The sequence below is a fragment of the Lycium ferocissimum genome, chromosome 7, assembly GCF_029784015.1.
Source record: "Lycium ferocissimum isolate CSIRO_LF1 chromosome 7, AGI_CSIRO_Lferr_CH_V1, whole genome shotgun sequence".
In the NCBI taxonomy this organism is placed as follows: domain Eukaryota; kingdom Viridiplantae; phylum Streptophyta; class Magnoliopsida; order Solanales; family Solanaceae; genus Lycium; species Lycium ferocissimum.
The window spans coordinates 22,882,761-22,892,001 of NC_081348.1; the positions used below are offsets into that span (position 1 = coordinate 22,882,761).

General features: G+C 34.5%; 1 pseudogene; it reads left to right on the forward strand.

Annotated features, from left to right (window-relative positions):
• The first annotated feature begins 848 nt into the window (after positions 1-848).
• On the forward strand, positions 849-3,502 carry LOC132063858 (1-aminocyclopropane-1-carboxylate synthase-like; annotated as a pseudogene).
• The last annotated feature ends 5,739 nt before the right edge of the window (positions 3,503-9,241 follow it).

The window sequence follows — 9,241 nt, forward strand, 5'->3', positions numbered from 1 at the left end:
AGTACAAGCTTCGAAAAGTCATCGATGCATTTTCTATGTGCTGCTTGTTGGGAAACTTCCTCCAACACAAAGAATATAATGAATTCTCCCACATTTATATTTGGAGCTTTAATTCACTATTTGACACCAAAATATTCTGAGGGAAGGAATACGAGCCTAACCAAAGACTAGGCCAATTACCAGCCCATGATAATAAGCCTCCATTGAAATGAAAAATCAAAGCACCATATTATGTGTATTACTTGAAAAAGAGAAAAGAAAAATAAAATAAATTACTAGTATAAGTACCATATATATTCAACCTTTTTTCTTTCTCACGTGTAGCTTCTATAGCTTGACACATGAAATTTCCTTTCATACGCAAGCAATTACGACTAATTAGTCAAATACCCAGCAAAAAGAAGAGGGGAAAAAAATTAGTAAGAATCGTAGATATTCTTTCTTCTATTGGATACTTTTATTTTCCAAGATTTTGAACATTAAAATAGACTTTTCTATTTTTGTTGCGATTATCTCTTCTATACGTTAGTTGACAGATTTCCAATACGTCAGTCTTTCACCCTATATATATCCCTCGCTCATTCCTCATACAAGAAACACATATACATTTACATACACAGAATTAAACACTTGTGTGCACATACTGATCCCAATTTTATCTTCTTAATTCTCTACAATATTTCATTTCTTCACTTTCAAACTCGCTAACAAAAATGGGATTTGAGAGAGCAAAGAACAACTCAATCTTGTCAAAGCTCGCTACTAATGAAGAACATGGCGAAAACTCACCATATTACGATGGGTGGAAGGCATACGATAACGATCCTTTCCACCCTTTGATGAACCCTAATGGAGTTATCCAAATGGGTCTTGCGGAAAATCAGGTTTCTACTCAAACTTATGAAATCCATAATTTTTTACTTCTTTTCTGAATTAAGAAGATGATAGGATAGTATATATAGTGAGTGTTTGACTAAGTTTACAAGTCAATCAAATTAGCTTATAAAGTATTTTTTTAACTAACTTCATCTTTGAGTTTATAACTGAAAATCAGCTTCATCATCTTATTGCACTTTCAACCCAAACATGTAACTGTATATTTATAAAATCAATTTCAGCACCAAAAATTATTTTGCAGCATTTAATACTTATCAGCTATTTTCAATCAGCTAATCCGAATGAGCTCATAATTTTCTAACTTCGGTTTGTCTTGCAGCTTTGTTTTGACTTGATATAGGAGTGGATTAAAAAGAACCCAAAAGCTTCAATTTGCTCCACTGAAGGAATCAAATCATTCAAGGCCATTGCCAACTTCCAAGATTATCATGGCTTGCCTGAATTTAAACGAGTGCGTATTAGTCAATTAAATTGCACTCATAGTATAAAAAATTATCAGAATAACTAACGAGTTTTTATTATTACTCATGCTTGTTTTCAGGCCATTGCGAAGTTTATGGAGAAAACAAGAGGGGGGAGAGGGGGGAGAGTTACATTTGATCCGGACAGAGTAGTTATGGCTGGTGGTGCCACTGGAGCTAATGAGACAATTATTTTTTGTTTGGCTTAGTACCTTCACCATATTAGTACCTTCACCATACTACCCAGCGTATGTATCTTTTATTTTATTGCATTCTCTACGTACAAGAAATATCCATTTCGCTCTTTTTGTCCTTTTCTATGACATTAAAACAAAAATAAAAAAGGAATAATATGGTGTTTGTCTCTTTATGTTGGACGGTGTAACCATTGACTTTGAGAGTTTAATCTTAATTAATGTCGGGGTCATCCGGAAAGCTCTTCAACTTTTCCTAATAATATTTCCCTTTAGTGGAGTCCAGTTTGTTGGTGAAGTTGGATACACAGCTTTTATTCACATCATCATTGTATCATTTAAGAAAATTGATTCGGGAAGCAAAGAGAATAAACTAGTAATATAACAATAGTCAAATAGACTAGTAAGCCCGAAGACAAATTAAGAAGAAAAAAAGAATAGAAAAAGGACTAAGCTGCGTAGTGGTCAATTATTCGGAACTCTTTAGAGCAAATTGAGCCCCCACTTTTCTTGCTGGACCCGTGACACATATTCAGACATTGGCAATGACATGTCAAAGAACTGTAAAAGATACAACTTACAAGTCAAGATTGCTGCTCCATTTGTTTATATTCTCTTATTCTTCATTGAATTAACAATTTAGCAGCTTTTAGAAATAAAAAATACAAAATAATAACTTGAAAGACCCACGAGGGGAAACAATAGTTCTCTCTCTTCTTCATTTTGGTCAATTGTTGCATATATAGTACTCCGAAGTCCTAACTAACAATATTTTTGCAATTGGCTAATGCAGATTTAACAGAGACCTAAGATGGAGAACTGGAGTACAACTCATTCCAATTCATTGCGAGAGCTGCAACAATTTTAACCCAACAGTGAAAGAAGCATACGAAAATGCCCAAAAAGCAAACATCAAAGTAAAAGGCTTGATTTTGACTAATCCATCAAATCCACTAGGCACCACTTGGACGAGGACACACTAAAAAGCCTCTTGAATTTCACCAACCAACACAACATCCACCTCGTGTGCGACGAAATCTACGCTGCCACTGTCTTTGCTGGATGTCAGCATTGCTGAAGTCCTCAACGACAACACTTATTGCAACAAAGAGGAATCGTTTACAGTCTTTCAAAAGACATGGGGTTGCCAGGATTTAGAATGTCGTATATTCATTCAATGGAGTCGTTAATTGTGCTCGCAAAATGTCGAGCTTCGGTTTAAGATCAAACGCAACATTTCCTTGCCGCAATGCTATCTGACGAAAAATTCGTCGCAAATTATCTCGCAGAAAGCGCAAAGAGGTTAGCTAAAAGGCACAAACACTTTCTTCATTTGATTAAATGTCAATGGGGCTTTTCTGCTGGATGGATCTGCGACTTTTTCCGCGAAATGTCGTTTTGATTATTGATGAAGTGAAGCTCAATGTATCGCCTGGATCTTCATTTGATTGTCAAGAATCTGGATTTTTCCGGGTTTGTTTCGCAAACATGGATGATGAAACGGTGGACATTGCACTAGCAAGGATTCGAAGGTTCGTGGGAGTTAAGAGAAGTGGAGATGAGTCGAATGCGGTAGAGAAGAAGCAGCAATGGAAAAAGAATAATTTACGACTTAGTTTCTCGAAAAGAATGTACGATGGGAGTGTCTTGTCACCACTTTCCTCTCCTATTCCTCACTCACCACTAGTTCGTTAGAGATTAAAAAAAAGTATAGGAAGAAGATAAAGGAAAAGAAAAGAAGAACGTAGGAGGAGGATTCTTTTCAGAAATAATTGTTATCATATGTATTTACTACTGAGCTATTTTGACATCATAGCTTGTCTAATTATATGCAAATGTTGTGTACTCTTGGATTCCTTTAGTTTCTTGGACTTTTGGTTCTTTATTGATTCAAGGTATTCCATTAATACTTACGTACATTTTTATGAGAATGACCCCAAATCACAAGGACCTGGCCCTTTTAGTGCAGGTAGACTTGCGTAACGAGACGGTCTTCTAGTTAGTACAGTCTTGGGGTGGATGTGTATGCAGATGAATTCCACATCTTCTCCTCATCAAATTAACCATAGTGAGCTGAAAAATTAGTGGTATCTCAAAAGAGATCGTATTCCTCATTAAAGATTTTTTTTTCTTCTTCACTTTATAGATAATAAATGTCCTTTTAGTAAGTTAGTAAAAAGCAAGAAAAAATGATTAGTTTCATGTACAAGATTTGAGAATTGAGAGGCAACGCAAAATGAATCGATTTCTTTCCTTATGCGCGAATAGCCATCAGTCATTACAAAGTTATAGATCGGCATAGGAAAGCTTGATCTATATGACTTATGCAGTGTAAAAATAGTTTAATTTTGGCTTGAGAAATAAAAGCGACTGAACCTCAAACATTAATCAGTCACAATTTGGAGATTCGTTTTCTCATTACTGAAATTTATTTCAACTGCTGCAAAATAAAAGAGCTCCATAGGTAACTTTTTTGGAAGAAATTATCATTTGGACATGCGTACACGGCATTAGTTATACTGCAGCCCAAACACTAAAAGTTACACATTAGAAGTTCTTTTTTTCTTTTTCTTTTTGGTCTGAAACACATGAGAAATTCGTGATACTAATATTCATTCATCAAGCATCATATATATATATATATAAGCAGGACACCAGCCCGCTGACGTGGCATCACATAATCACAGGGCTTGTATTTATCTATTTTTACAGAATTTTGAAGGGAAAAAACAACTTTACACCCTTAAAAAACCACCCCGCAACAACACGCACCGGTTCGCCCATCGCACCCCCACAAACTTCAGCAAGAAAAAAAAATTAACAGATCTCCCTTATTTCACCATCAAACTCCCTATCCTTCTTCCTCTTCTCCCTCTTCTTTCCAACATCATTCTCCAAACAACTTTAAAACTCTTCTTTCACAATTCCTCATGCTGAAAAAATAAAAAAAAACACACGACCCTCCCAGGTATGCTTCTTCTCCATTCTTAACCACTATGCCCTACTCTTGCTTGCATCCTTTTTTACTTACAGGGACATCGATTTCGCCATTCTTAACCACTATGTCCTACTCCTGCCTACGTCCTTTCGAATTTACAAGGTCATCGATTTAAAAATCCGACGTTACACTTTATAGCAAAATCTCCACATAAACTTAACTTCTTTTTGAAAAAGTTCATTCAGCGCATTTAGTAGGGAAGATGAAGATCGCAATGAAGGAAGGAAGAAGTTATTAGCGGATTGAATAAACATGAAGCAAGAGAAGAATATATGTAGTCTAAAAGATAGAGAAGAAGCAATACACATAGAGAGAGAGCGAGAGAGCGTGGGAGAAAGTAAACAATAGAGAGACCAAAGAACACGTGCTGTGAGAAACAATTGGGCTTTTGAAACGGTGTTTGGTGTGTGAAGGGTTGTTTTCCAACCCTTCTGATTGAAGGTCGGAAAGAGTTTCCTTTCCGATTACCAATAAAACTATGATTGTATTCATATTTGTAATCTCTATTGTGATACGCTTACACATTAGACTGTCTTGCAGCTTTAGGTACGTGGTGCAAATTTACAACAACTATTTCATTTGATAAAGTTCTTCGCCGTCTTCGAACTAACTTGGTTCATACTTGTACTCTCTCCCGTGATACATCTACATTCTAGAGTTTACTCTAGGTGTGCTTCAAAGATTATCACCATTTTCTTACTCATGCGCTTTTTGCGCTAAGAGAAACACTATAAAATAATTGCGGTAGTTTTTCGCATATTACATAATTTCTCCACAACAAATATGCTCCGATAGTTGTTTAGCACCTTAAATACATTCACTATTTAACATTGGCCCATACGATGCGAAAATGGTTATGCGTTTCTTACTACTGTTATCAAAGAAATCTTCTGGAACGCCGCAAATTAAAGGACATTACCAAATTTCTGTCACAAGGCCGCATTGATAATTTCATATACAACATCTTCAAAAAGATAATCACAATAATAAATCCAAAAACCACAAAGTAACAAGCATAAAAAATTCCTAATGCAACGTCCCCTTGTTAGTTTTAACTACACATCAAAAGTAAACCTGTATGAGGCAATAGATAAAATAACATTGAAAACTACTGCTATAACCCTCCTCAACCCTCTGTTTAGCGATTTCCCCGGTTGTCTGGTCGCCCATTCATTACATTATAACTGTTTTCATGAATTGGACGAGTTTTTGGAAGGTGAAGTCAAATAAGTTTCATAGGTCTACAATATATAATACGTTTTCTGATTAAGTGTTCAGGGTATAACGCAATTTGATTCATTTTGGTTTGTTCGCAGTCCAACACCTAAAAGTTTCCGTTTTGAAATCACTATTAACTGTTGAGTACGATTTGGGATATGTGACAATGTTGAATCTCTTAAGTTATGTTTCAAATATTGTTCTAAATATGTTAACTTTTAACAACAAATGATCTTTAGGTTATCTGTATCAAACGGATATTAGGAAATGATCCTATTTATGCTTAAGGAGGTCGTTCACCACCGTATTATATTAAATCGACCATATTTGCCATTGAAAAAAGTTAGCTGCTATACGACGTTTTTGCGTTAAAATTCCTTTTCTCCTTTAAATAGGAAAAAAATACTACCTTTTAGCTCCACTATTTTACATAAAGTTTTAGTATATTAATTAATGCATTTTACAACCGTGCAAACAACGGCTAAACTATTTACGATTAACGAAATTACATGGAAAGCTAGTTGTAGCCAAGATGATCCAACATCTCTACCAGCAATTAAATTTATATTTTATCTCCATTTTTTCCAAATTCATTCACTCTCTTACTTTACTCTATTTTAAATCCCACAGCATATATATTCTCTAATTATTATTATTATTATTATTATTATTATTGTTTTATTATAATTATTATTAATAATAATTTTTTTAAAAAAACCAGAAAAAGCCCCAGCGGTTTGCCTATTAAAACCTAAATTAATCCGTTTTGTAAAGCCCTCATGGATCCTAATCGATTCACTTTGTCTTCATATGGAACTGTAGACGACATAACGTCTAACAACTGTTCATGTGTCTTTTATAAAAGGTTGTACCTCTCCAAACAGTTGCCACTGTTTGAAAAAATTCAATATATAAATCTTGCAAACATGTTTGTTTCGGACAATTTTCCACGTCCTCTTCTCTCATTCAAACCTTGCAATTACTTTCAGGTAATTTCTGACATCATCTTCTCTCTCTTCCTTACATTGTTATCGAATATGGCCTATTCTCTTCTTTGAAAAAAGCAAGACGGGTCAATGGGGATATGTGTGGACTATCAGGCTGAAGAACAAGTATTTGGTGCTGCTGGTTCAGGTTCTCATGTTGGTTCAAAATGGCCATTCAAGCTTAAGAGATGCTAGCTTCCTTTAACGCCCTGTTACGCTATGACAATCAATAAAAGTCAGGATAATCTCTTAACCAAGTCGGACTGTATCTTCCGAAACAGGTATTCACCCATTGGTCAATTATATGTAGCTCTGTCTCCTGAGCAACAATAAGAGCAGCATTAAACCTACTGAATGTTGACAATGACACAGAAGACCCTGCATTCGTTAAAAATTTGTATACAAAAAAGTATTCCACAATGTGTGTTTCAGAGTTGTAGAAAATGAGGTATTTCACATTCAATCTCAATTAGCAACATACATTACTATATAATCTTATAACAAGTGGTCAATTCATTATAATCAATTTACAATGATGTGTTTCTAGATAACTAGGCATATAGATGATGATTCATAATGAAGATGAACTGCCAATGCCGATGACCCATACCAATATTTCTGCAACTCTTTGGTTTAAACGATCCAGAAAATGATGAAGTTGTTCCAATCGAAAAATTCCAGATAAGTACTTTCAATATAAATAATTCATATTTGTGTGCGCCTAAATAGATAGTTTTTATAAATTACATTATACATGCTGTAATGAATTGGACAAATTTCTAGGAAGTGAAGACAAAAAAGTCTCATTGGTGCACAATATTGGTTCTCTGATAAAGTGCTAAGGGTGTAACACAATTTGATTCGTTTGGATTTTGTTGGCAATCCAGCATGCAAAAGTTCCGATATTGAAATCAGTATTACCTATTGAATACAATTTGGGGTACACCATCTGCACTAGATGCAACTAACGTTCAATGACTTTGACCCTCTTTGGGAGAAGGTTATAACCAACTATAAGTGTGTAATAAAAAAAAATGAAATTTCACCATTAGAATTCAGCCATATATAGAGAGGATGTAACTATGCATGCAGCACCACACCACCTGCGTATGCAGCACTAAACACAAAATTTAAAAGAAACTATAATTAGGACCCAATGAGATAATTTGGTACGTTTCAATTATCATCCAAAATTGGTACATTTTGTGTACACAAAAAAAGAGAATACAATATTTGCAAGCATTCATTTGGCGGATATTCAGGAATGATCATGCGTAAGCTTAATAAAGTCGTGCACTACAGTGCGAAGAGCGGGTGATTTAGCTAGTTATTTATAATACATCAACGTGTATGCCTCGTCCACATCTTGATAGTTGATGGATTAGTAATTATCAAACTTTGTGGTATATGATTTTCCAAAATTGTTTGAATAAGTCGACATAGATGCAAAATTGTCCAATGCAGATGCCAAACTATTTCAAATATATCCACTCAGAAGCAGATGCGTACCATTTTAAAGTCTAGCCATTTTAATTTTCAAGTTTTGAGTTCCTTGCATTAATTATACTTCTCATTTATTTTCCCCACTTTCTTTAATTTCTGCTTCTGATAGTGACAAGTCAAGACCAAAATACAGTGTCATCTATCTAAATTCCTCCATTCTTTGAGGTCAATCTTTTCTTGGTGCCCTATCGATTTAGCATTGTCTGATCTAAAAACAATTCTTTTTCTTATTTTTTCACCATAGCAACCTTGATTGATCTTTGTTTTGGAAATTTCCAATGAATATTATTATAAATACGAAACAAAATACCTTTTCACGACCATTAATTTTCTTTCCCAAAAAAGAATAAGAAATTATGATAGTGGTTCTTGATAAGAGGAAAGAATAAGAGACGAAATTGACCATCAGTCAATTTACTCAAATGTTTAAACACTAGTAATTCCGTGACTTATAAAAATCACTTTTAGATTAGGATATGGAATTTAAGATATTGACACTAAGGAAAATTTGGTAATTTTGTTGGAAACAAATTGTTAGGGAGCTGTATTACTAACACATGTAATGGCGTGTTCATATTTTATATGTCTGAAGTATGGGGCAAGGAAAGTCCCTAGAGAATTAGAGACATTGACTAAAGGGATTGGATTTGGAGAACAATTAGTACAAGCGTACTAGTTGTTAAAGATATATCTATAAATACCTTTACTCTTGCCACAGAACATATCTTCGGATAGCAGAAAAATTAAAACCGGATTTAACATATATTAACATCGAGAAATAATTACTTTTTCGAGTTGGGAAACAGCCCTTGGCTGTGATTTTTTTTTAGTTTTTTAGACTATAGTTGGTTTTCGGAAACAAAATTAATTGGTGATTTTGTTGGAATCAAATTATTAGGAAATTTAGTCCTCATACATGTAATTGCAAGCACGTCCAGACTCGAAAGCTTGCAAGTATGACTTGAGTAAGAAAAGTAGAAAATC